We start from the raw sequence: 25,899 nt of genomic DNA, 5'->3' as shown, positions 1-25,899 counted from the left end.
AAGTTTGCTGACCCCTGTGGTCTCCAGACCAATCCAATATAATAACCCACAGAGCCACTTTATAGAAACAAACATCTTCAGTCCTCAAATCCAGATGTCAAGGTTCCATTTTCTTTTTTTACGCAAAAAGTCTTTGACACATGTTCACAACGACTTTTTTCTGATTAAACGTGCAATTTTTTTTTATTCTGAAATGGTGGCTTGGAGGGGGTGGAAAGTTTGGGCGCTACTGATGCAAACAGACAAGGCTGGGCTAAAGTGGACCGAAGTTCTGAATCTCTGCAGAAGGAAGATTCCTGGGTTGCCGGGGGTGGGAAGTGAAATATGGGCTGGGAAATCCGGCTAGTTTCCTATGAAGGCTTTTGACCCCGAGCTGTTTGCCTCTGCTCTGACAGCTGGCGGCAACTGGGTGTCGCGTTTGCAGCGCGCGCGCCTTTGCCAATCTGACTTGAGAGCGCAGCAACTTGCATTCCTAGTCATCTTTGCCCAGAGAGAGAGAGAGAGAGAGAGAGAGAGAGGGCAGCCTCTTCTCTACTCTTTCCCCACCCAGGGGCCAGTCTGGGCAGGCCAGTTCGCAGTCCCAGGCACGCCTCTCTGCCTCCACTTCGCTTTGCTGCTGCGTCTCTTTTGCAAACCGAGACAGAAACAAGCGAAGTGTTGGAAAGAAAGAAGCGCAAGAGCGCGCGCGCGAGAGAGATAGATAGATAGAAGCCAGCCAAGGAGAGGGGGGTAGAGGGGGTGGGATATTGTATTTCCCGGCGATTCCTCCTCCTGCTGCTGCTGCTTTTATCAGGGAAAGGAACTGAGCATGGAAAAGCAAAGAGACCCGGCATCGTGAGATTCTCCCTGGAAAAAGCAGAAACTGTAAGTTTGGGGTGGGTGTGTTTGCAGGTTGCGGAATAGCTCGCGGAAAACGTCTCTGACATACTCCAGTAGCGAGGAGTTCCAGAGATCAGGCACTCCATGAAGACTTCCACCCTGCTCACACAGAACAGAAGTCTTCTCCTTGATCTTATCTGGGTCTTTTCCTTCCCTTTCCCCCCAGGTTTGTGATAACTTAACCCCCTGGGATGTCGATCTCTCCCTCTTGCGCTATTTTTAGGTTCCTGTTTTGTCAACCGCCGGTTTTAAATAGGTTGTGACCTGCTAGGGAGATGGGACCCAACGCGTAGATCAATTTGCAGCCTTGGAGACTTAAAAAACACACAATCAAAGGGCCATTTTTAAAAATTCTTTTAAAAAAGAAGGTCAGGCAATCAGCCCTTGGGGGTTCAAAGTGGTATATGAACAGGTTTAGAAAAAGCCTTTTGAGTAATTGCAACATAGCTCACATTTTGCACGATAACGTGGTTTATTTCATCATGATTCATGGTTTATTTATGATGTACAAGTGTGGTTTGTTGTTGTTTTTTTAAAAAAAGGTTGCTGGCTGCTTCCTTTTGAGTAAGCATGAATAAACTCTGGCATTAGGTTCTTCCAAGGGGGGTTGTGACACCATTGTATTCCCCACTCACTACAACCAAAAGCCTTCATATCTGACCAAGATTTGAACCCAGTGCTTCTGAGTCCAGTGTTGTATTGGTTGTTAAGTGTGGGTTGGCTAGGAAGCAGAGCTGTGGGTGGAAATTACTTGGAAGGATCCAGCCATTAATAAATCTGAGCAAAAAGTTATTCAACTGTTAGTTATTTGATGAGTCAAATCAAATCCTTTACTAATCTCTGTGGAACAACTGTGAGGACGCAGGCGGACCTTGGAAAAACACGTTTAGGAAGAATATATTGTGATTTCTATTATGCTACCTGCCTGTTCAGCTCAGGGTGTTTGGGTTTGCGAGGAGCTGTTGTTTATTCTTTTTACTGTATTGGGGTTTTTTGTCCAGGCTGAGAGTTTAAAATATATTACTTGACCTGATCAAGTGGCACGGACACCCATAGTTTGCAGGGGGTCATGGAAATACTGGATGAACCCCAATTCCCCAGATCCCCAGCTTTCATGAAACAAAAAACTTCCTAGTATTTGTGAGCCTGAGATTTGAAGCAAAATATACTGACACTGTTATGATCATTTGTGTGTGTGCAAAACTAGCTTATTCCTGACTTTCAGAATTTGGTTTCCCCACCCTCCCAAAATTCCTGGGAACACCCATGGCTCTAAGGATGAGGATTCAGACATGGAAATAATATTGCAGCAGCATAGCTGTCAACTTACAGATTTGAAAATAAGGGATGAGCAGCCTCGAAAATAAGGGATCAGCAGCCAAAATAAGGGATCAACAATTACTTTTATAAAATACATATTTTGTTGCGTGCAAACGGCTTTGGATACCTATTAGGTCCATAAATTACCATATAGCATATATTCAACACAAAAAACAGCAACAATTTGTTGTTGACAAAGCAAGCTGGACATAGAAAGGGCCCCATTACCTTCAGTAGCTTATTTAAGAGACATCATCAATAAGGGACAGCAGTGGGACATGGCACTGGAATAAGGGACTGTCCCGCCAAATAAGGGACGCTTGACAGCTATGTGCAACAGTCCATCAAACACACAACACACAGCCCCTATAGGCTTTGCCAACTCAGTGCGCTCCAGAAGTTTGGGACTACAACTCCCATCAGCCTCAGCCAGCACAAAACATCTGAGGGGCACCAAGTTGGTTAAGGCTTTGAGGGTCTTCTGTTTTTGTTTTACAGTTGAGGGATATATAAATTTTATCAGTCCAACAAATAAATAAACTCCATGATGACTCGTTCTCTCACAGGTTTGTCACAAACTGCACACAGACGTCTCCGCAAATTAGTAGTTTCTGCATCCTGCATCAGACAGAAGGAATTTGAGCTAAGCTCTTATTTACTTAGTGTAATGCAAGGTGTTCAATTGGAGCAAGCCTCCTTTAATTTCCTCGTAGCATGCGCTGGAAGCACAACTTGAACTATTAAGCGCACGTTTCCCTGCTTCCCAGAAAGCCACGAGAAATGCAGGCTGCTATTGAAGCCAGACAGCAGCATCTAGCTTCTAAAATTTCCGGGTAGGGCAGGGTGAGGCCCCCTTGCCCATGAAACCCTGCATAACCTCTGCCAGTCAGGGTAGACAATGCTGAGCTAGGTGGAGCAGCAGCCTGGCTCCTTTTCAATGCAGCTTCCCATGTATTTAAAGCACAATTGTGTTTTGGAATGTCAAAAACAATTGGCTCTGTGCTTGCAAAATGATCCGATCCAGTTTCGAGCGAGTCTTAACGCCCAGTGGGCAATCAGAATAGGCACAGGTGGCGTGTTAACGACAGGACTGGGAACAAACCTCATCCTCATTGTTATACGCACAGAAAATAGTTATGTTGCTTGCTTTAATAGAAGGATGAAAGGAAGGATCAGATGACTCCATAGAACACACGAACATGAAAACACTCCTTGCTTTGGAAACCCTGGCTTGACCCCCCTAACCTTGTCCTTTCATTTGTTTTATCATTGAAGCGAAACCTGGTTTTGTTCTTGCGAGACGTGAATTTGCTTGGAGTTGTCACGGTGCCGTCAGTCTCTTAATTTGTTTGCGGCGCGGGCGAGGGGAGTGTTTGCATAGAAACGAGGATACCCGCAGGAACTGAAATCACTTCTTGCCTAGGACCCACGTACATACGGGACCGCCTCTCCTGGTATGCCCCGCAGAGAACCTTAAGGTACATAAATGACAACACTTTGGAGGTCCCGAGTCGCAAGGTGGTTAGATTGGTCTCAACTAGGGCCAGGGCCTTTTCAGTACTGGCCCCAACTTGGTGGAACGCTCTGTCACAAGAGACTAGGGCCCTGTGGGACTTGACATATTTCCGCAGGGCCTGCAAGACAGAGCTGTTCCGCCTGGCCTTTGGCTTGGACTCAGTCTGACCCTTATGTTTCCCTCCCCTTATGGTTTTGATGAGGCTGCATTTTAAATTGCATTTTAACCTGTATTTTAAATTGTCACCCCCCCCCATTATGTTTTTACTGTAATTTTACTGGTGTTAGCCACCCTGAGCCCAGCTCTGGCTGGGGAGGGAGGGGTATAAATAAAAATTTATTATTATTATTATTATTATAAACTCCAAAGTGATAAGGAGCTGGCGTTGCCAGAGTGGTGGATGTTTCAGGAGGTAAACACACTCAGGGAAACAGAGGGCCTCCTTGGTGGCCAAACCCTTAGTATGCCCAGCTTTGCAAAATATAGTCCCCAGCGGGGCGTTGCTTCGGCAAGTGAACCCCATGCTCTTTCACTATTCGAAAATGTGCTGGCTGTTGCTCAGATACAACCGGAGCTGGCACCAACGCCTGGCATTTGGGGGCAGCTGTTGGGGCCTCCAGTGCCCCCGACAGGGCACACGGTCATGCTTGTCCTAATCCCACCCACTCCCCTTTAAATTCTTTCCTGGCCCTGCAGTCAGTGCCGGATTAACCCCTCTGGAGGCTCCTATGCAGTTGAAATCTCGGGGTGCCCCTTGCAAATGATCCGCTAATATATTTTTTTTGTTTGATCGTTCAAGATCAAATCAATATTACTTTGATCTGTTGCCACAGGACCCCTAAAGGACATGGGTCAGTGCCTACTCTACCTATTTGGTAGGGTGGCTCTGTGGTCTAAACCACTGAGCCTCTTGGGCTTGCCGATCGGAAGGTCGGCGGTTCGAATCCCCGCAACGGAGTGAGCTCCTGTTGCTCTGTCCCAGCTCCTGCCAACCTAGCAGTTCGAAAGCACACCAGTGCAAGTAGATAAATAGGTACCGTTGTGGCGGAAAGGTAAATGGTGTTTCCGTGCACTCTGGTTTCCATCACAGTGTCCCGTTGCGCCAGAAGCGGTTTAGTCCTGCTGGCCACATGACCCGGAAAGCTGTCTGCGGACAAACACCGGCTCCTTCGGCCTGAAAGCGAGATGAGAGCCACAACCCCATAGTCGCCTTTGACTGGACTTAACCATCCAGTGGTCCTTTACCTTACCTTTACCTGCCTATTTCAGCACTGCCTGAATATGATGGGATTCAAGCCACAGGCCCCACAAAAGCCTGATATTTTGGACCACAGCTCACTCCCCCCTGCATCGGTCCTGAAATCCTTTCCCAGTCCAGTCCTGTAACCCATGAGTTGTAAAAACAGTGTTGTGTAGATGTTGCAAAGCAGGGGAGACCTTTGCACCCAAGACACTGCTCTCCCGGTCCCTTTGCTCTCTAAACAGCTCTGGGCAGCCCCAGCTTGAAAGGGACTTTGCCCCTTTGGCAACCAGCAGCGTCGTAACCTGAAGCAAGACACACTTCAGCTGCTTATTGGAGCACAGCGTCCGAGAGGGCAGACTCAGGTTAGTGGGGCAATGCCCCACTGGCCCTAATGACCCCTATCCACCAGGTAGCAGCATGCCTTTCAGTGCGCAATGCTTGCCATGCTTCCCTACAGACCCTCTCGGGTGCCAAGATCAGCCAAGGGGGCCCTCTTGGTAGTTCCCCCACCCTCAGAGGCCCAAAGTGATGGTGGCTGTCCAGGAGAGAGACTTTTCTGTGGCCCCTAAGCGGTGGAACTCCCTCCCCACAAAGGGGCACTGGGTACCTTCATTGTACAGCTTTCGGAGGATGCTGAAGACACACTTGGCTTTTGACACTTGAGGCCTACATTTTTAGGACTCGCCTGATTTTATTGATTGTAAGATGTTTTAAGTTGTTTTTTAATATTGTACAGTGGTACCTCGGGTTCCAGATGCTTCAGGTTACAGACTCCGGTAACCCAGAAATAGTACCTCAGGTTAAGAACTTTGCTTCAGGATGAGAACAGAAATCACATGGTGGCAGCAGGAGGCCCCATCAGCTAAAGTGGTGCTTCAGGTTAAGAACAGTTTCAGGTTAAGAACGGATCTCCAGAACGAATTAAGTTCTTAACCTGAGGTACCACTGTACTTGTTTTACCATAACCTGCCCTGGGAAATTGTCGAATGGAATCTGTTGCGGACGTCCGTCTGACTTCCGAAAACGTTTGACAACCAAGGCGTGGCTTCCGATTGGCTGCAGGAGCTTCCTGCACGCAACCAGAAATCATGGAAGCAGCGTCGGACGTTTGGCTTCCAAAGAACGTTTGCAAACCGGAACACTCACTTCCGGGTTAGCGGCGTTCGGGAGCCAAAACGTTCATCTTCCAAGGCGTTCGGCTTCTGAGGCACAACTGTAAATAGATACATAGATACTTACAGGGCCGGCGCCATGGTTCAAAGATCCCCCCCTATTGCAGTCGTTAAGAGTCGTCAACAGGCTCATCACAGCTATCTGCCAATCACCCAATCCCACCACCCTTCTGAGTAATACCCCTCCCCACCTTCTCACTATATAGAAGGGTCTGGTGACTTCTGTTTCAGTGTATCTGAAGAAGTGTGCATGCACACGAAAGCTCATACCAAGAACTAACTTAGTTGGTCTTTAAGGTGCTACTGGAAGGAATTTTTTTATTTTGTTTTGACTATGGCAGACCAACGCGGCTACCTATCTGTTTCCCAGAGTTGTTGACCTTTCCCTAAAACTCTGTGGGGATCACCCTACTCCCGTGGAGGCTTGGGAGGCAAGCTGCATGCCCGCCAGCCATATGGTTGGTGGGGCACAGCTGGCGGGCATGCAGGGAAAGGGGAGGCCGCTGGCAAAGCTGCACAGCTCCCCCACTCACTGGGGCGCCCCTGAGAGCCCAGTGCCCTGGCGCAACGCACCAGTAAGCCCAATAGGAAATACGGCTCTGAATACTTAGATAGATAAACAGGGCTTTTTTCCCCAGCCGGAACTCATTCTAGTACCTTTCAGGTGGGCGCCGTTGCTATTATAAAAGAACAAGGGAGGCGTTCCGTTTCTCCCAATACACATATTTCGCTATCGATCCTCAACAACATAGTACATTTCTGCATGTTAGAATCACTCGTATAATGTTCATTTCTCTTCTTTTTTTGGTTGGACAATTGGACCTGGGACCTTCTGCAAAATCCAGAGTATTACACACTGAAGACCTGGGATAGACATAGCTGGTAGACATACCATATTTTTTGCTCTATAAGACTTACTTTTTCCCTCCTGAAAAGTAAGGGGAAATGTGTGTGCGTGTTATGGAGCGAATGCAGGCTGCGCAGCTATACCAGAAGCCAGAACAGTAAGAGCGATTTCTGCTTTCACTGCGCAGCGATCCCTCTTGCTGTTCTGGCTTCTGAGATTCAGAATATTTTTTTTCTTGTTTTCCTCCTCCAAAAACTAGGTGCGTGTTGTGGTCTGGTGCGTCTTATAGAGCGAAAAATACGGTAGCTCATAGCACTGAGGCTCTGAATCTCAGGGTTGTGGGTTCGAGCCCCACGTTGGGCAAAAGGTTCCTGCATTTCAGGCGGTCGAACTAGATGATCCTCATGGTCCCTTCCAATTGTATGGTTCATGGTGCGATCCGGCACCTCTTTTTTATATATATATATAGAAAAATAGCACAGTGGATAGATAGATGATAGATGATAGATAGATAGATAGATAGATAGATAGATAGATAGATAGATGATGATGATAGATAGATAGATAGATAGATAGATAGATGATAGATAGACAGATATAGATAGATAGATAGATAGATAGATAGATAGATAGATGATAGATAGATAGATAGATAGATAGATAGATAGACAGACAGATAGATAGTCAGGCAGAGATGCCTGTCCTAGTCTTCAGATTGGAACAGGCTAGAAATCAACGGAAATGCAACTCCACTTCCCATTATATAACCCCACCACTAATTCCACGCTAAGCTAATTTCCGTTGATGCCGTCTTCCTCCCTAACTGTTTCCCCTTGAGGTTGCTGTGCCAGGATGAGGAAGGTTTAATTGTTCCTCTCTCAGCCGGGCCAGACTGTCGGAGAAGACAGAGGGAGAGATCGAGAAAGAGAAGACATTCATTGCTCCTCTTCCCTGGGCAAAGGAGGGTGTTAGAATTCCTGCACTGTGATTGCAGTCATGGGATTGTTCTCTATCACATGACGGTGGATGTTTGGACTCCACAGAGTGGGAAGTAACGGAGACAGGATGTTTGTGTTACTGTGTTTCATGAAGTGGGACTATTGTCCTTTGTTCTTTTTCTCTTTGCTGTCTGATACTAGAGAGAGAGGGAGCCATGTTGCAGTGCTCTGTGTGTGTTTATATGTAAATAAAGTAGATTAGCCAAAATGCTGAGCTGCTGAGGTCTGTTACACAAACTGCAAAGACTCTGCAGATCCCTAAGTGTGTTGATGTCTGTTGGCATCGGTCGCTGTGATGTTCGGGCAGAAGAAAGCTTTTGAAGCTCCCAAACGAAAGACCAGGAGAGAGAGAACATGCCAGTTGGGCATGTGTCTCTGCCAGGGTCCTACTCGAGTGTAGGACGATCTCCTGACAGCGGGTGAGTTGGGGTGTGGCTGCCCTTTCTCAACGGCATGGGATTAAAATTCTGTTTTCCGTTCACAAATGCATGGGCTCCAGTTAAGTCACAGGCCCAACACAGAATCAGAAAGCTGTCTTTGCTGTAGGCAAGGAGGTGGGATTATAGTTATCAGCTGAGACCCAGCATGGATTTCTCAAAAGCAAGTCATGCAAGACAAACCTCATCTCTCTCTCTTTTTAATAGAGTTACAAGTTTGGTGGATCAGCATAGCTGTCAACTTTTCCCTTTTCTTGTGAGGAATCTTATTCGCAATAATGGAATTTACCTTTAAAAAGGGGGAAAGTTGACAGCTATGTGGATCAGGGGAATGCTGTGGGTGTAGTGTATCTACTGAGATTCTATGATCATTAATGCTCAAAAAAACCAGGTTTTCTGGAGGAGACCTCAGATGCTGGGGGGGGGAGAGAGAGAGGCTTCACACAATTTGCAGTGAATGTGCATACAGTGGTACCTTGGTTCTCAAACTTAATCCGTTCCGGAAGTCTGTTTCAAAACCAAAGCGTTCCAAAACCAAGACAGGCTTTCCCATAGAAAGTAATGCAAAAGGGATTAATCCGTTCCAGACTTTTAAAAACAGCCCCTAAAACAGCAATTTAACATGGATTTTACTGTCTAACGAGACCATTGATCCATAAAACGAAAGCAGTAATCAATGTACTGCAGTCACACAATCAATCAATCAGTAGCTGAACTGGGTTCCACACAGTCCCAAAAACAAAACAAAAAGAGCTGCAAAAACAAAAATGCAAAATAAATAGCAAAAACAGACAGACCCCAGTGTAACACTCAAAACGGAAGCGTGGCACTCAAAATGGAGCACGTTCGGCTTCTGAAAAAAGTTCACAAATTGGAACACTTACTTCCGTGTTTTCAGTGTTTGGGTTCCAAGTTGTTTGAGTACCAAGGCGTTTGAGAACCAAGGTACCCCTGTATATATTTTTTGGGGTGATGCAGGAAGCCTGCCGTGCTAATGCCAGTTGCTGCTGCCCAAAGGCATTTCACCCTAACACCATCTGAAAAAGGCTCAAGGCCCAGCAACCAGACTGCGACAACTCAAGCGGCAGGGAGCCATGTGTGAACTGACCCCCTAGAGAATGATCTGGCAAGCTGACCTGGCAGAAATCCTTCCGATACCCAGAGACTGAGGGGACGACCCTTGCGGGGGGGGGGCACCTGAACAAAATGTTCCATTTAGCCGGACGTCAACGCAAATAGTTCACCGGCGGAGCGAGTTTGTTTGCTGTGTCTGCACAGAAGCACAGCAGGGCTTTTGGCTGCAATGCCTGGCTGGCGTGTGGGGCAGTAATGAGGGTGGAGGGGCAGCACCCCACTATTCTTCCAGACCCCTCTCCCCAGAAGCTGCTTCCCTGTCATTGCAAACGAGGGGTAGCCACTGTGAGAACAGGATTCTGGGAGAGATGAGACTTTGGTCTGATCCAGTTACAGAACTCTTTTTCTTCCTCGGTGCAGATTTGCGTACTTACCGTATTTTTCGTTCTATAGGGCACACTGGACCATAGGGCGCACCTAGTTTTTTTGGGGGGGAAACAAAGAGGGTCTTTTCCAGGGAGTCTTCTCTTCTCATGAGGTGGCCAAAGTATTGGAGCCTCAGCTTCAGGATCTGTCCTTCCAGTGAGCACTCAGGGCTGATTTCCTTCACAGTGGATCAGTTTGATCATTCTTCGATGATCAGCCTTCTTTATGGTCCAGCTCTCACTTCCATACATCACTACTGGGAAAACCATAGCTTTGACTATACAGACCTTTGTTGGCAAGGTGATGTCTCTGCTAATAATAATAATAATAATAATAATAATAATAATAATAATAAATTTATACCTTGCCCATCTGGCTGGTTTTCCCCAGCCACTCTAGGCGGCTTCCAACAAAAGATTAAAAATACATTAAAGCATCAGTCATTAAAAAACTTCCCTAAGCAGGACTGCCTTCAGATGTCTTCTAAACATCAGATGGTTGTTTATTTCCTTGACATCTGCTGGGAGGGCGTTCCACAGGGCGGGGGCCACCACCGAGAAGGCCCTCTGCTTGGTTCCCTCTGTAACCTCACTTCTCGCAGGGAGGGAACCGCCAGAAGGCCCTCGGAGCTGGACCTCAGTGTGGGGCAGAACGATGGGGGTGGAGACGCTCCTTCAGGTCTACTGGGCCTTTGAGGCCGTTTAGGGCTTTCAAGGTCAGCACCAAGACTTTGAATTGTGCTTGGAACGTACTGGGAGCCAATGTAGGTCTTTCAGGACTGGTGTTATATGGGCTTGGCGGCCACTCCCAGTCACCAGTCTAGCTGCTGCATTCTAGCTGCAGCAACATAGGGCCAAGAACCACAGGCGACGTTTCCAGCAGTTGACTGTTTCAGAAGGCTGGAGCCAGCTGATTCCCATTAGTGCCTTCTCATAGAGTTGTGACGCAGGTGGCGCTGTGGGTTAAAGCCTCAGCGCCTAGGACTTGCCGATCGAAGGGTCGGCGGTTCGAATCCCTGCGGGGAGGTGCGCTCCCGCTGCTCGGTCCCAGCGCCTGCCAACCTAGCAGTTCGAAAGCACCTCCGGGTGCAAGTAGATAAATAGGGACCGCTTACCAGCGGGAAGGTAAACGGCGTTTCCGTGTGCAGCTCTGGCTCGCCAGAGCAGCGATGTCACGCTGGCCACGTGACCCGGAAGTGTCTCCGGACAGCGCTGGCCCCTGGCCTCTTAAGTGAGATGGGCGCACAACCCCAGAGTCTGTCAAGACTGGCCCGTACGGGCAGGGGTACCTTTACCTTTACCTTTATAGAGTTGTAGAATTGGAAGGGACCTGAAGGCCATCTAGTCCAACCCCCTGCAGTGCAGAAATCTCATCTAAAGCATCCATGACAGATGGCCAGCCGACCTCTGCTTAAAAATCTCCAAGGAAGGAGAGGCCACCACCTCTGGAGGGTGAAGCCTGATCAGCTGCAGATGGAGTCACTCTGCCATCTCCCCCTTCAGTCTGGTGTTCAGCAGGTGAAGCTGACCCCTGGCCCATGACTGTGTCCTTCACCCCTTAGGGCAGCGGTTCTCAACCTGTGGGTCCCCAGATGTTGTTGGACTACAACTCCCATCATCCCTGATGCTAGCTAGGGGTGATGGGTGTTGTAGTCCAACAACATCGGGGGACCCACAGGTTGAGAAAGGCTGCCTTAGGGTGTCTGTATGTGTTTCCGCTTTCTGCAGCAGCGGCCAGTGTTATCTACAGGCCTGGCTCACTTCCATTTCTCAACTCTTCTCCTCGGATCAGCAGCTATTTAAGAGTCTGTTTTGCAGATGGTTTAGCAGGAATCAGAGCAGAGGTCTCCTCATATGTGCATTGAAGGAGGAGCTGGCGAACATCAAGGACTCAAAACATTTCTAGTTTTCAAGGAACCTTTACGATCTTGTTAAAACCTCAGGGAGGACAAAGGGTGAAAATCAGAATATATTATAGAGCTGTTAGTGATGGGAACTCGCCTTTCAAATAGGGTTGTCCCCTCCTACTTACCAGACTCAAACCTGCAAAGCGGTAGCTTTATGTAGCTTCAGACCCACACCATGTTCCTATAGGGACACTGGGGATTTTCTCTCAGAGCTGAGGATAATGATGATTTCAGTTTATATCCGCCTTTCTTCCAAAAACTAACCATTTAAACAAGCATTCTCAAAAGAACTTAAAAGCATTCCAAACACAGTTTAAAAACATTCACCTAGTGGTTTCACAGGGTTGCCAGGAACAGTATATTTCAGCCATCAAATGTCTGGGTAAACAGGAATGTTTTAAAATTCTTTCTGTGAGACAGCAATGAAGAAAGCAGACACACCTCACAAGGGAGGGCATTTGGGAAACAAGGAGCCACTGCGAAAAAGACCCTGTCACTGCTCAATGCCAGCCAGGCAGCCCACAATAGTGTCACCACCAGTAAGGCCTTGCCTGATGACTGTAGGGCCTCTAGAATAGAATAGAATCATAGAGTTGGAAGAGACCACAAGGGCCATTGAGTCCAACCCCCTGCCTTGGCAAACTACAGTTCATAAACAAGGTTTGGTTTGTGTAGAAATGAACTTTGTTTGTCCCCGGCTGTTAATAAGTGGCCTGGTCCTGACTCTTCTGTTGGCCCAAATCCAGATGTCCTCAGCAACTCCTGGAGAGACTCTGCTTACCGCGCATGTTCAGATCTTACGGCAAAAGTGTCCTTTTCCCAGTTTCTCTCTCATAGCAAGCTGACTTGTCCTAAGCCAGACTCCATTTTTTTTATATATAAATATTTTATTAAATTTTCAAGATACATAACAAAACAGAAAAAAGAGAAAAATACAACCAACCATTCAACAAAGCTTTTCTTATATAACTAACTGGACTTCCTCACATCTCCCTACCCTGCGTTATTTATAACCAGAATATCAGCAAATTATTACCTTATTTCATACCTTATTTTATACTTTCCAAATATTATACTTCTAAATTTAAAATAATTTTTATCAATTACTCATACCTTAAAATTAAACAAAATATTGCCTTAAATTTTGACCTTTTCTTACTTATAACTTAATTTTCTATCTTACAAAGCCTATTTGCTGGAGCTGGTATTTTCTAAATCGTGCAAATACTTAACATTCATACAACTTATAATATTTTTGTAGATAATCTTTAAACTTCTTCCAGTCCTCTTCCATTGTTTCTTCTCCCAAGTCTCGGACTCTGCCAGTCATTTCAGCCAATTCCATATAGTCTATCAATTGCGTCTGCCACTCTTCCAGTGTGGGCAAGTCTTGTGTCTTCCAGTACTTTGCGATGAGTATTCTTGCTGCTGTTGTCGCATACGTCCTAAGCCAGACTCCTGGTCCAGTCAGCTCCCCATTGTCTCATACCCTCCAACATTTCTCCAATGAAAGTAGGGAATCAAATGAAAACAGTCTATTAAAATTTGGAATATGTAGTACAGTGATACATAATTTTTAAAAAGCTTACTATAAATGTTGTTTTATGCTGTTTGAGGCTATGATATAAATCTTCACCTTGATTTTTTGTATATCATAGTGAGATATTTCTGGGTCTAGCTCTGATAATGTGTTATTCTTAATATATACTAATAGTAAGATCTGCACCATAAACTTCCCCACTGAAGTCAGGACTGTGGCTAACAAGGCAACTACTGCTTTCCAGCAAATATTTATTTTAACTGACTTCCTTTCAATATTGTCTTATCCAAGGATGTAGTGCTATTCGCTTTTGCAACAAAATCTGTGTTGTGATGCTGGCCAAATGTCATTTCAACTGCGTTTGCAAAGAGCTGTTCCTGAAAGCCTGTCTGTTGGACGTCTTCCCACCCACCTGCATACAAAATATAACACTATACATTGCAAATAATAGTAATTTGAAAAGAATTGCCAGAAGAAATGTTTTTAAAGAGAGAAAGGGGGAGGGGGGAGAATCTCAGCTCTGCAGTCCCATGAAGTTGAGAGGACAAAGATAACACGCCATATGCATGAAGTAAAAGTGTTAAGCTAAAAAGGTACATGTCATTACAATCTTGGTGGGACACCTAGTATTCAGACCCAAGCCCGCCCACCATTCAATGGAATAATTTCCTCCGAATTGGCAAATCGCCCCAGAAAACCATGCAACTGTACAAAATCACTGTGTCTTAAGCTGTACTGCGATTGCTTTGCCAATGGTGAGTTCCGCAACAACTGCAACTGCACAAATTGCTATAACAATCTGGACCATGAAAATGACAGACAGAAAATAGGGACATCCTAAGGCAGAGACATCACCTTGCCAACAAAGGTCCGTATAGTTAAAGCTATGGTTTTCCCAGTAGTGATGTATGGAAGTGAGAGCTGGACCATAAAGAAGGCTGATTGCCGAAGAATTGATGTTTTTGAATTATGGTGCTGGCTCTTGAGAGTCCCATGGACTGCAAGAAGATCAAACCTCTCCATTCTGAAGGAAATCAGCGCTGAGTGCTCACTGGAAGGACAGATCGTGAAGCTGAGGCTCCAAGACTTTGGCCACCTCATGAGAAGAGAAGGCTCCCTGGGAAAGACCCTGATGTTGGGAAAGATGGAGGGCACAAGGAGAAGGGGACAACAGAGGAGGAGGTGGTGGGACAGTGTTCTCGAAGCTACGAACATGAGTTTGACCAAACTGCGGGAGGCAGTGGAAGACAGGAGTGCCTGGTGTGCTCTGGTCCATGGGGTCACAAAGAGTCGGACATCACTAAACAACTGAACAACATAAAGGAAAAGCAGGACATTCCAGGATAAAATCAGAAACCGGGACATCTTCTGTAAATCCAGTACTGTCCCTGGAAAATAGGGGCACTGGGAGGGTCTCATGTCTGAGCAGTTGCTGTCCAGGGTTTAGGTCAGGATTCTGTCCCATCCCCAAATGGATATGTTGGATACTGAACCTGTGGCCTTTTGCATGAAAAACACATAGAAAGCTGTCTTATATTGAGTCAATTGGTCCATCTAACTCAATATTGTCTACACTGACTGGCAGCTGTTCTCCAGGGTTTCTGGCAGAAGGTCTCTTCCAGCCCATCTGGAGATAGCAAGGAATGAACTGAGACCTTAAGTACATAAGGAGAGTGCTGCATCTGGATCAGGCCAGCAGCCCATCTCTTCCAGCATCCTGTACTCACAGCGACCGACCACTTCACCCAGATATTCTGCTTCTCAGCCCATCTTAACAATCTTATTAGGGAAATGAAAGAAATAGAAAGCTTCCTTTCTGACATTTCCCCGCAAGCCGAAACCACTTCTTTATGTGGTCAGCTCTTCTAATCAGCCGTATCACTTAGAAAATCCACAAATGTCTGCTAAATCGAAATGTTTCTGAAAGCCTTTGTTAAAAGAAAGCATATTAGTAAACCGAAAAGGACCTCTTTTTTCGTGTTGCGCAAAGACATCCATGCGTACTGACTGCTTTGAACAGTTTGAAATCTATCAGGTAAATAAAAACAGTCGGAAACATCTAGCAGGTTCCAATTAACCCTAACCCTAACCCTAATCCCAACTCTAACCCCAATCTCAACTCTAACCCCAACCCCAACCCCAACCCTAACCCTAACCCTAACCCTAACCCTAAACCTAAACCTAAACCTAAACCTAATCCCAACTCTAACCCCTACCCTAACCCTAACCCTAATCCCAACTCTAACCCCTACCCTAACCCTAATCCCAACTCTAACCCCAACCCTAAACCTAAACCTAATCCCAACTCTAACCCCAATCTCAACTCTAACCCTAAACATAACCCCTACCCTAACCCTGAAGGACAGATTGTGAAGCTGAGGCTCCAGTACTTTGGCCACCTCATGAGAAGAGAAGACTCCCTGGAGAAGACCCTGATGTTGGGAAAGATGGAGGGCACAAGGAGAAGGGGGCGACAGAGGACGAGATGGTTGGATAGTGTTTTCGAGGTTACCAGCATGAGTCTGACCAAGCTGCGGGGGGCAGTGGAGGACAGGAGTGCCTGGCGTTCTCTGGTCCATGGGCTCACGAAGAGTCGGACACGACTAAACGACTAAACAACAACCCTAACCCTAACCCTAATCCCAGCTCTAACCCCAACCCTAACCCTAATCCCAACCCCAACTATCAGTCATCTGAGAAGTGTTGTGGCTCTGCTGGAAGAGATGTCTTCCTAGTCTGTCTCTCTCTCTCTTTCCCTCTCCCTCTCCCTCTCTCTCCCTGCCCTCCTGCGTCTCCAGTCGGGTGACTCATTGCTTTAATAGGTCAAAGTCATCATGCTGTGAAGCGTGGGGTGATTTTATAGGCCGCTCAGGTGTGTGGGAGGAACATCGAGAAAGACAAAGGGTTTTGCGTTTAATGATGGGAAGGAACTTTTCAAAGATAAGAGGCCAATTTAGACAAGATGTTGAAAGGAGGAGGACCAAATGAAAACGATGCACTTAAGGATTTTGTTTGTTTGTTTTGGAGGGGGCACTTCCAGGTTACCTGTTTCTTGAGGAATTCATCCTGATTCCTTTGCAGAATTCGTTCTGCGTTGGGTTTTTTGCAGGGAGTTTAGAAAATGTTGGCTATTTAGTGAGTAATCCCAATTCATTTATGGGGGGATTAGACTATTTGGTTATTCAATAAGCGTTCCGATTTAGGTTAGATGCTCCTGTGTCAAAGCAAATATTGGCTCACACTTTCCGGTGTGTTTTCTGCCAACTTCCTTATTGCTAAAAGCCGGGGTGTGTGTGGAAAAGTGGGTTTGTGGCACATGACCTCCCAATCAACTCTAATTACACAACCTGAACTTGCCATTATGGGATTGAGGTCACACCCACACCATGAGTTTCAGGCATGTGGCTTCACACAGAATCCCGGGGACTGTAGTCAGTTAAGGGTGCTAGGAATTAGTTCTGTGATGGGTGAACTATAGTTCCCGAGGTTCATTGCAGGAAGCCATGGCTCTTAAAATGACTTAAATGTGCATTAAATGTGGAGTTAGTAAAGGTAAAGGGACCCCTGACTGTTAGGTCCAGTTGTGGACGACTGTGGTTGCGGTGCTCATCTCACTCTATAGGCAAAGGGAGCCAGCGTACAGCTTCCGGGTCATGTGGCCAGCGTGACTAAGCCTTTTATGTAAAATGCACCTCTGGGTTATTTGTGGGGCCTGCCTGGTGTTTTTACATGAGTAGAATGTGTGCTTTTATTTAAAATGCATCTCTGGGTTATTTGTGGGGCCTGCCTGGTGTTTTTACATGAGTAGAATGTGTGCTTTTATTTAAAATGCATCTCTGCGTTATTTATGGGGCATAGGAATTCGTTCATCCCCCCAAAAAAAATATAGTCTGGCCCCCCACAAGGTCTGAGGGACAGTGGACCGGCCCCCTGATGAAAAAGTTTGCTGACCCAAAGAGCACGGGCTGCTTTGGGTGTCCTTTGCCATCTTTTCGGTTTGCTTTCCCCCTAAAGATTTTGTGAACTTCTGCAAACTTTAGGGTTCCTCTCTGCTCACCTGCAGATCACTAGCTCCCTCTTGTGGGTGGTGCGTTTGGGGCACCTAAGAACAGGCGCTCGAGAGAACCGGGAGAGTTATTAGTTTAGATACGATGATAAGAAGATAAGAGAATGGAAAAGCGAAGGAGAAAAAGGATCGGAGCCAAAAATGCAGAACCTCACGAGAAGAAAAGAGTGGAAAGAGCAAAGGACATGAGATTAAGTGTACAGTAGATGAAAACTTAAAAGAACAAAGATATCATGATGTGTCATCATGATATTCCTCTCTCTGTTGTATACCACTCTCCCACAAAACTGCATCCACAATTGTGGCTCGTGGCAGATCAAATGAGCAATAGCAATCCAGAAAAAAGTATCAGAAACCATTAGGAATAAACATAATGTTAATAAGCAAATGCAAGCCATCTAGGAAAAGAAACTAGCCTAATTTGACAGCTTAAGAGTAAACAGAATACAGTGGACGCTCGGGTTGCGAACGTGATCTGTGCAGGAGGCACGTTCACAACCCTCAGCGCCATGTCTGCGCACGCACATGTTGCGATTCGGTGCTTCTGCGCATGTGCAAAGTGTGATTTAGCACTTCTGAGCATGCGTGAGCACCGAACCCTGGAAGTAACCCGTTCCGATACTTCCGGGTTTCGGTGTGTCCATAACCCGAAAACATGCAACCTGAAGTGTCTGTATCCCAAGGTATGACTGTAATGCAAAACACAGAAATAAAACAGTGGCATACAAACTTCACCATGTTGCAGAGGATGTCTCCAAAAATTTGGATTGGAGACTCAATCGTCAAACATCCAGGCACCCCACTTGGAGGAGGGTGACAGTCCCTTCCCAGTTTTCCTTCAGAGGCAGTGCTGGATTTATGTATAAGCTAAACAAGCTATAGCTTAGGGCCCCACTCTCTTGGGAGCCCCCCCCCCAAATTCACTATTAATATATTTCTTCTCAATTGTCTTTCAGTTCAACAATTACTTTGATAAAATACAGTGGTGCCCCGCAAGACGAACGCCTCGCAAGACGGAAAACCCGCTAGACGAAAGGGTTTTCCGTTTTGGAGGCGCTTCACAAAACGAATTTCCCTATGGGCTTGCTTCGCAAGACGAAAATGTCTTGCGAGTTCCTGCGGTTTTTTTTCTCTCCCCCCCCCTTTTTCTAAGCCGCTAAGCCGCTTATCAGCTGATCCGCTAAGCCGCTAAAAGCCGCTAAAAGCCACTAAGCCGCTAATAGTACCTCGGGTTAAGAACTTTGCTTCAGGATGTGAACAGAAATCGCATGGCGGCGGCACAGCAGCAGCAGCAGGCCCCATTAGCTAAAGTGGTGCTTCAGGTTAAGAACAGTTTCAGGTTAAGAACAGACCTCTGGAACGAATTAAGTACTTAACCTGAGGTTAATGTAGGGTGCCTACATTCTGCATGGACTGGTTGCATGGCAATATTTGCAAAAATGGCTTTAGATACCTATTAGGTCCATAATAGAGCATATATTCAACACCAAAAACAGCGACAATTTGTTATTGACAAAGGCCATATAAAGGGCCCCATTACCTTCAGTAGCTTAGGGCCTCATCAAACCTAAATCTGGCCCTCCTCAGAGAGGCCTTGCGCCCACCATTATTGGGGTCTCCCACCCCACACGGCAGCCATAACATCTCTTCCCCCCTCTTCAACTAAGCAATATGTATTCCTCCTGCCCAGAGCCATGCGCAAAGTCTCAGAGCCTCACTCCCAAAGTGTTGACTCCTCAAAGCAGCAAGTTCAGCCCCAGGGCCTCTTGTTTGCTCTCCACATCTGGCACGCAGAGGCAGACAATCCGTGTACATGGGTGTTCCTCTTCGTTTATTATATTGATATATCGCATCACACACCCCAAAGTGATTTGCAGGACAGTAAAATATGGAGATACGCCGTGCAGTGGGAAGTTCACACACCTATAGACATACAAAAATAAATAAGTGAATCACTTAGAAACGCAAAGTCTCTGCCCACAACAGAAAACAAAAGTGAACCCCGACAGCTGCCAAAGGGTCAATTGTTAAAGGTAAAGGTAAAGGGACCCCTGACCTTTAGGTCCAGTTGTGGCCGACTCTGGGGTTGCAGTGCTCATCTCGCTTTATTGGCCAAGGGAGCCGGCGTACAGCTTCCGGGTCATGTGGCCAGCATGACTAAGCAGTTTCTGGTGAACCAGAGCAGCACATGGAAACACTATTTACCTTCCAGCCGCGGTGGTACCTATTTATCTACTTGCACTGGTGTGCTTTCAAACTGCTAGGTTGGCAGGAGCTGGGACCGAGCAATAGGAGCTCACCCCGTTGTGGGGATTCGAACCGCCGACCTTCTAATCAGCAAGTCCTAGGCTCTGTGGTTTAACCCACAGCGCCACCCACGTTCAATTGTTAGTGTTGTCCAAAAAACCCAGGAAGAGTCAGAACATCTTTCCCTGATGCTGAAAGGAAGGTAGAGGAAGGTCCGGCAGAGAGTGTTCCATAGATGAGATGCTAATGCACAAATCATTGCTGTCATTGGTGGTGATCATTGATGGGCCAACATGCCTGTCTCGGTTTCTTCTCAGTTTCCAGTTTTTTCTGACCCTAGATTCATCTTAAAGGAGATGATCTTAACAGAGATTCTGACTAAACATCAGGAAAAACATTTTGGCAATAAAAGCTTAGGGCCCTCGTATCTATGGGACTGCCTCTCCTAGTATGCCCCGCAGAGGACCTTAAGGTCCATGAATAACCATAGTTAGGGCCAGGGCCTTCTCAGTGATGGCTCCGACCTGGTGGAATGCTCTGTCCCAGGAGACCAGGGCCCTTCAAGATTTAACCTCCTTCCGCAGGGCCTGTAAGACAGAGCTATTCCGCCTGGCTTTCAATTTGAATTCAGCCTGATCTTTTATTTCCCTTCTCTTCCCTCCCCCTCCCCTTTTATGAAGACCCCACAGCTAATTCTCCCCTGGCCTCCTCACTGGCCCAAGTAGGACCAATTCAGCCAGCTAGCCCTGGGGATTATCTATTGCTTATTTTCCCTATACTGATTTTTGAATTTTGAATTTTATTGTTATTATTGTTTTTATACTGTAGTTTATGCTGCTTTTGTAATTAAGTGTTTTAAATTTGTGGTTAGCTGCCCTGAGCCCGGTTTTTGAACTGGGAAGGGCGGGGTATAAATAAAAATTCCTTGGAGGTTTCTAAGCAGAGATCGGACGGCCATCTGTCATGGTTGCTTTAGCTGAGATTCCTGCATTGTAGGGGGTTGGGCTAGATGACCCTTGGGTCTCTCCCAACAATGCAATTCTATAATTTGCTTCTCCGCATTGCTACATCAGTTTGTGGTTTTGTTTATTAAAAAGTCCCCATGAAAATTTGTCAGCATTTGTCGGCGTTTCTCCTATTACCGAAAATTCATATGCGACTTCCCCTGATACACACATTTTTGCAAAGCAGTTTTCCTGATATAGCACGTTTCCATATGTTATTTTCACCAACTATGCAGTAATACGGACATTTTAGCCTAGTGCATGTATTCCAGTACACATCACTCAGCTGAAAAACAGTCTTGCAAAATTCAGAGAAGTATACATTTCTGGATATGGCTGTGTTTTGGTTTGTTTATTGTTCCAGAAAGTGTGAGTTAGTTAGGATCATCTCTAAGTATGACCTGAATTGAAGTCTCCCCTGGCTCTGTTGGGAATCCATAAGCGGCTGCAACAGGTCCTGCTAGCGTCTTGGAGCCTTTGCGGCTGAGTGAGGTGGCCGCATGCTGGTGCCTGGACATCTGAATTCTCAGCCCCTTTGATTTTGCAGTTCAGGCTGGGATGGTAGATGTGATTTTGTACTCCAGACTTGGCTGGAGGACTGCGTTGCAAAATTCAGAGCAGTGCGAATTTCAAAAGAGAGCTGTGTCCCGATTCACATATTGTTTCAAATTTGGCATGTTCACTGTTTGACACAAACCGATTTGGATCTCCCCCTCATCTCTAGTGATTGTTCAATCTGCCATGAGTTTGTCTAAGAAAAAAAGCACACCAAGAACTCTGGCCAATATACCGTATTTTTTGCTCTATAAGACTCACTTTTTCCCTCCTAAAAAGTAAGGGGAAATGTGTGTGTGTCTTATGGAGTGAATGCAGGCTGCGCAGCTATCCCAGAAGCCAGAACAGCAAGAGGGATTGCTGCTTTCGCTGCACAATGATCCCTCTTGCTGTTCTGGCTTCTGAGATTCAGAATATTTTTTTTTCTTGTTTTCCTCCTCCAGAAACTAGGTCCGTCTTGTGGTCTGGTGCGTCTTATAGAGCGAAAAATACGGTAACTTTCAGTAGTGGGAGTGGTCCCTATTCGCAAATCAGTAGTCAATTGTAACAAAAACTAATCCATTCAAAAGCATGTATTCTGACAAGGATTACAAACTCAAATAAAGATTTCAAACTCAAACAGAGATTACAAACTCAAACTCACAAGGATATTTATAACACAATAATTCGTTACAGTATTAAAAATAAGAGTTTATGAGTAGAGATAAGTTTATGTTAGTCCATAGTAAGATTTGATGTGAAGATCTTAGTTTCAATCATTGAGCAGAAGTCAGAAGTCAATTATGAATCAGAAGCCAGGACGGGGCCCTGTTTCGATGTATTCACCTTCCTCAGCTAATTTTTAAGGGGCCGTGTAGGTTCGAAGAATTCGTATAAATATATCCTGTTATTTTCTACGTTTCTCAGAGATAACAACTAAGTGTGGATAGATAAATGTGTATCTTGAGCTTTTCTTAAAGAAAAAAGGAAGGAAGGAAGGAAGGAAGGAAGGAAGGAAGGAAGGAAAGCTATCTGAGCCGTATCCTGGAATTGTAAATTCACGAAGGGAGGAGAACAGTCATGGCTTTCAAATTTAGGAAGCTAATGTTTACAAAACCGGGAAAGATATCAGTGGGGTTGAAGGGTGACAAGGAAAGGTGTCTTCAAAGCTCTGAACCGAAGGAACAAAACGCTGAACAGGAAGCGAAGTGTTAAGCTTGGGGGAAAGGAAGGAGAGGAAACAAGAAGTGATTGTAATTCCATTCAAAGCCTGAGCTGGTGCGTGAACACTTTCAAGATGCTAAATCTGCCCTTGGTGTTGTGTTGCATGTTGTACGGTGGGCCTTTCGAGCACAGAGAATCAAAGGAAGGCAGAAGCCGAAGCGATGCTTAGAACGTAACAGAAGGCATCAGAAGAGCCTGGCAGCTGGATGAGGCCAAACCCCCACTGGTCCAGCATCTCGTAGGGCCCTTGTATCTACGGGACTGCCTCTCCTGGTCTGCCCCGCAGAGGACCTTAAGGTCCATGAATATCCATAGTTTAGAGGTCCTGGGCCCTAAGGAAGCCAGACTATCCTCCACCAGGGCCAGGGCCTTTTCAGTGATGGCTCTGACCTGGTGGAATGCTCTGTCCCATGAGACCAGGGCCCTGCAGGATTTAACCCCCTTCTGTTAGGCCTGTAAGACAGAGCTATTCCGCCTGGCCTTTAATTTGAATTCAGCCTGATCTTTTATTTCCCTTCTCTTCCTTCCCCCTCCCCTTTTATGAAGATCACCCGCTCCGAGACCCCACAGCTAATTCTCCCCTGGCCTCCTTGCTGGCTCAAATAGGACGGATTCAGCCAGCTAGCCCTGGGGATTATCTAATGTTTATTAGATGGATTTTCCCTAAATATGGATTTCCCCTAAATATGAGGGCCCTTCATTTGATGAAGTGAAGGGCCGTGAGGGCCAACCACAAGGGCCAACCAAAGTTGTTAACCTTTTTTTTTTAGGATTGAAGTTGTTGAGGTATTTTTTAGGATTTTACCCTGCGAAATAAACTGCCACAGGGGCTGAGTTAAACGGTCTTTGGACATGCCTGGTCTAGCACCTAAAGGTGTATAATGAAGGCACCAGGCAAGCCTTTCCGGGGATAGCAAATCACAAATGGGGAGCCACTGCAGAGAAGGCCCTGTTCTCGTGTTGCCACCCTGAGGACCCTCGTGGAGGAGGCACACGAAGAAGGGAAGAGGGCTTGATTATTAAATCGTAGTGCTTTCTAGTGCAAGATGGGGCCTAAGTTCCTTACAAGCTAAGTAAAAAAAAACCCCACAAGAGACGAGTATCGGGCTTCCTGCTTGCGAACAGAGAGGCATTTGCAGCCACTGGCATCTACGTGACCTTGTCGCTCTTTGCAAACTTGCCAGCGCAAGGCAGATTCGCCTAGTGCATCACACACGCACGACCTTCTGGCACATTTTTGTCTGCCCACACCAGACTCCGCAAGAAGGTCACTGTGTTCCAGCATCTTTGCTCTGGGCGCCTGTGGATATTCCACCAAGGTCCCCAAGGAAACAGGATTTGCTTCCCAGGATTCGCAGGAATGTAGATCTAAAAGCTGGCCCGATACCAGCCCAAGAGACGCTATAAATTCACAGTACGGCAGCAGGGCAGTTTGTGGGTTTAAGATGTCTGGCAGGGTTTGCCGCACATGCCAGAATAATAGGATCTTCCTGCAGTCCATGGGACTCTCAAGAGTCTCCTCCAGCACCAATACCAGGAGTATATATGATGATATTGTGTTCAATACCAGGAGTATATATGATGATAATTATATTAATCTTCTTGTATCTTATAGTGTGGTGGTTTGTTTGATTTTTCTGTTATTTGCTTGTATGTTTGTTTACTTGTATTTACGTCTGTTTTTCATAAGTGTATTTATTTTAAATTAAGAAAGATATATTTTAAAAAAGTACTGTAGAATGGCAGTTGAAAGGGACCCCGAGGGTCATCCAGCCCAGCCCTCTGAGACAGGAAGTGCAGGAATGTCAGCCTTTGAAGAAGGCACCGTCGACTAAACAACAACAACTGCTTTAAATGCCAAGGGCCGGTGGGGGTCTCAGAGAGCCATAGCTGAAGCAGCAACATTTTTAGCAGTGAGCTGCCAGTCCAGGCCAGGCCCACCCCAGGAGATGGAGACTGGTGGCTCATACCTAGCTGGAGAGATTGGGGGCTACCATGAGATCATGAGACTGAAACTGCCTTGGTCGCGCTGGTTGATTATCTCTGGCAGGCTAGGGACAAAGGTGAGAGCTGTTTCCTAGTTTTGCTGGATCTCTCAGCGCCGTTTGATACCATCAACCATAACATCCTTCTGGACCGTGGTGAGGGGCTGGGAGCTGGGGGCACTGTCATACAGTGGTTCCGCTCCTTCCTCCTGGGCCGTGTTCAGAAAGTGGTGGTGGGGGATGAGTGTTCAGACCCATGGGCCCTCACTTGTGGGGTGCCTCAGGGTTCCATCCTCTCCCCCATGCTTTTCAACATCTACATGCAGCCGCTGGGAGAGATCATCAGGGGGTTTGGACTGGGTGTCCATCAATATGCAGATGATACCCAGCTCTACCTCTCTTTCAAATTGGAACCAGTGAAGGCGGTGAAGGTCCTGTGTGAGTGCCTGGAGGCGGTTGGAGGATGGATGGCGGCTAATGGATTGAGGTTGAATCCTAACAAGACAGAAGTACTGTTTTTGGGGAACAGGGGGTGGGCTGGCGTGGAGGACTCCCTGGTCCTGAATGGGGTAACTGTGTCCCTGAAGGACCAGGTGCGCAGCCTGGGAGTCATTTTGGACTCACAGCTGTCCATGGAGGTGCAGGTCAATTCTGTATCCAGGGCAGCTGTCTACCAGCTCCACCTGGTACGCAGGATGAGACCCTCCCTGCCCGCAGACTGTCTCGCCAGAGTGGTGTATGCTCTGGTTATCTCCCGCTTGGACTACTGCAATGTGCCCTATGTGGGGCTACCTTTGAAGGTGACCCGGAAACTATAACTAATCCAGAATGCGGCAGCTAGTCCGGTGACTGGGGGGCGGCCGCCGAGACCACATAACACCGGTCTTGAAAGACCTATACTGGCTCCCAGTACATTTCCGAGCACAATTCAAAGTGTTGGTGTTGACCTTTAAACGGCCTTGGCCCAGTATACCTGAAGGAGCGTCTCCACCCCCATCGTTCTGCCCGGACGCTGAGGTCCAGCGCCGAGGGCCTTCTGGCGGTTCCCTCATTGCGAGAAGCAAAGCTACAGGGAACCAGGCAGAGGGCCTTCTCGGTGGTGGCACCCGCCCTGTGGAACGGCCTCCCTTCAGATGTCAAAGAGATAAACAACTACCTGACATTCAGAAGGCATCTTAAGGCAGCCCTGTTCAGGGAAGTTTTTAATGTGTGACATTTTAGTGCATTTTTGGTCTCTGTGGAAGCCGCCCAGAGTGGCTGGGGAAACCCAGCCAGATGGGCGGGGTACAAATAAATTATTATTATTATTATTATTATTATTATTATTATTAGGAGAGCCTGCTAGACCAGGCCAAAGGCGTCTCATCTAGTCCAGCACCTGTTCTCGCAGAGACCAAATACTCATGAGTAATCGAGAATAGACTGCCTCTAGACCTAGAGGTTCCATAAGAGCATTGGGAAAGAGTGCTGGATCAATGGCT

General features: G+C 46.6%; 1 protein-coding gene across 2 annotated transcripts in view; it reads left to right on the top strand.

Annotated features, from left to right (window-relative positions):
• Nucleotides 1-492: 492 nt before the first annotated feature.
• Nucleotides 493-25,899, top strand: part of P2RY2 (purinergic receptor P2Y2) — a 45,058-nt gene continuing 19,651 nt past the window's right edge. The window contains exon 1 of one of the 2 annotated variants that reach the window (XM_079974016.1): nt 493-864. The gene's annotated coding sequence lies outside the window, so the exon portion shown is untranslated. Of the gene's footprint in view, nt 876-25,899 lie in introns of both variants that reach the window. The other variant, XM_079974017.1, reaches the window with a different exon arrangement.

Source organism: Podarcis cretensis (assembly GCF_951804945.1).
Source record: "Podarcis cretensis genome assembly, chromosome: 4".
NCBI classification, from domain to species: domain Eukaryota; kingdom Metazoa; phylum Chordata; class Lepidosauria; order Squamata; family Lacertidae; genus Podarcis; species Podarcis cretensis.
Note: the sequence above shows the minus strand (reverse complement) of the source record. Positions and strands in the feature narration are given on the sequence as shown.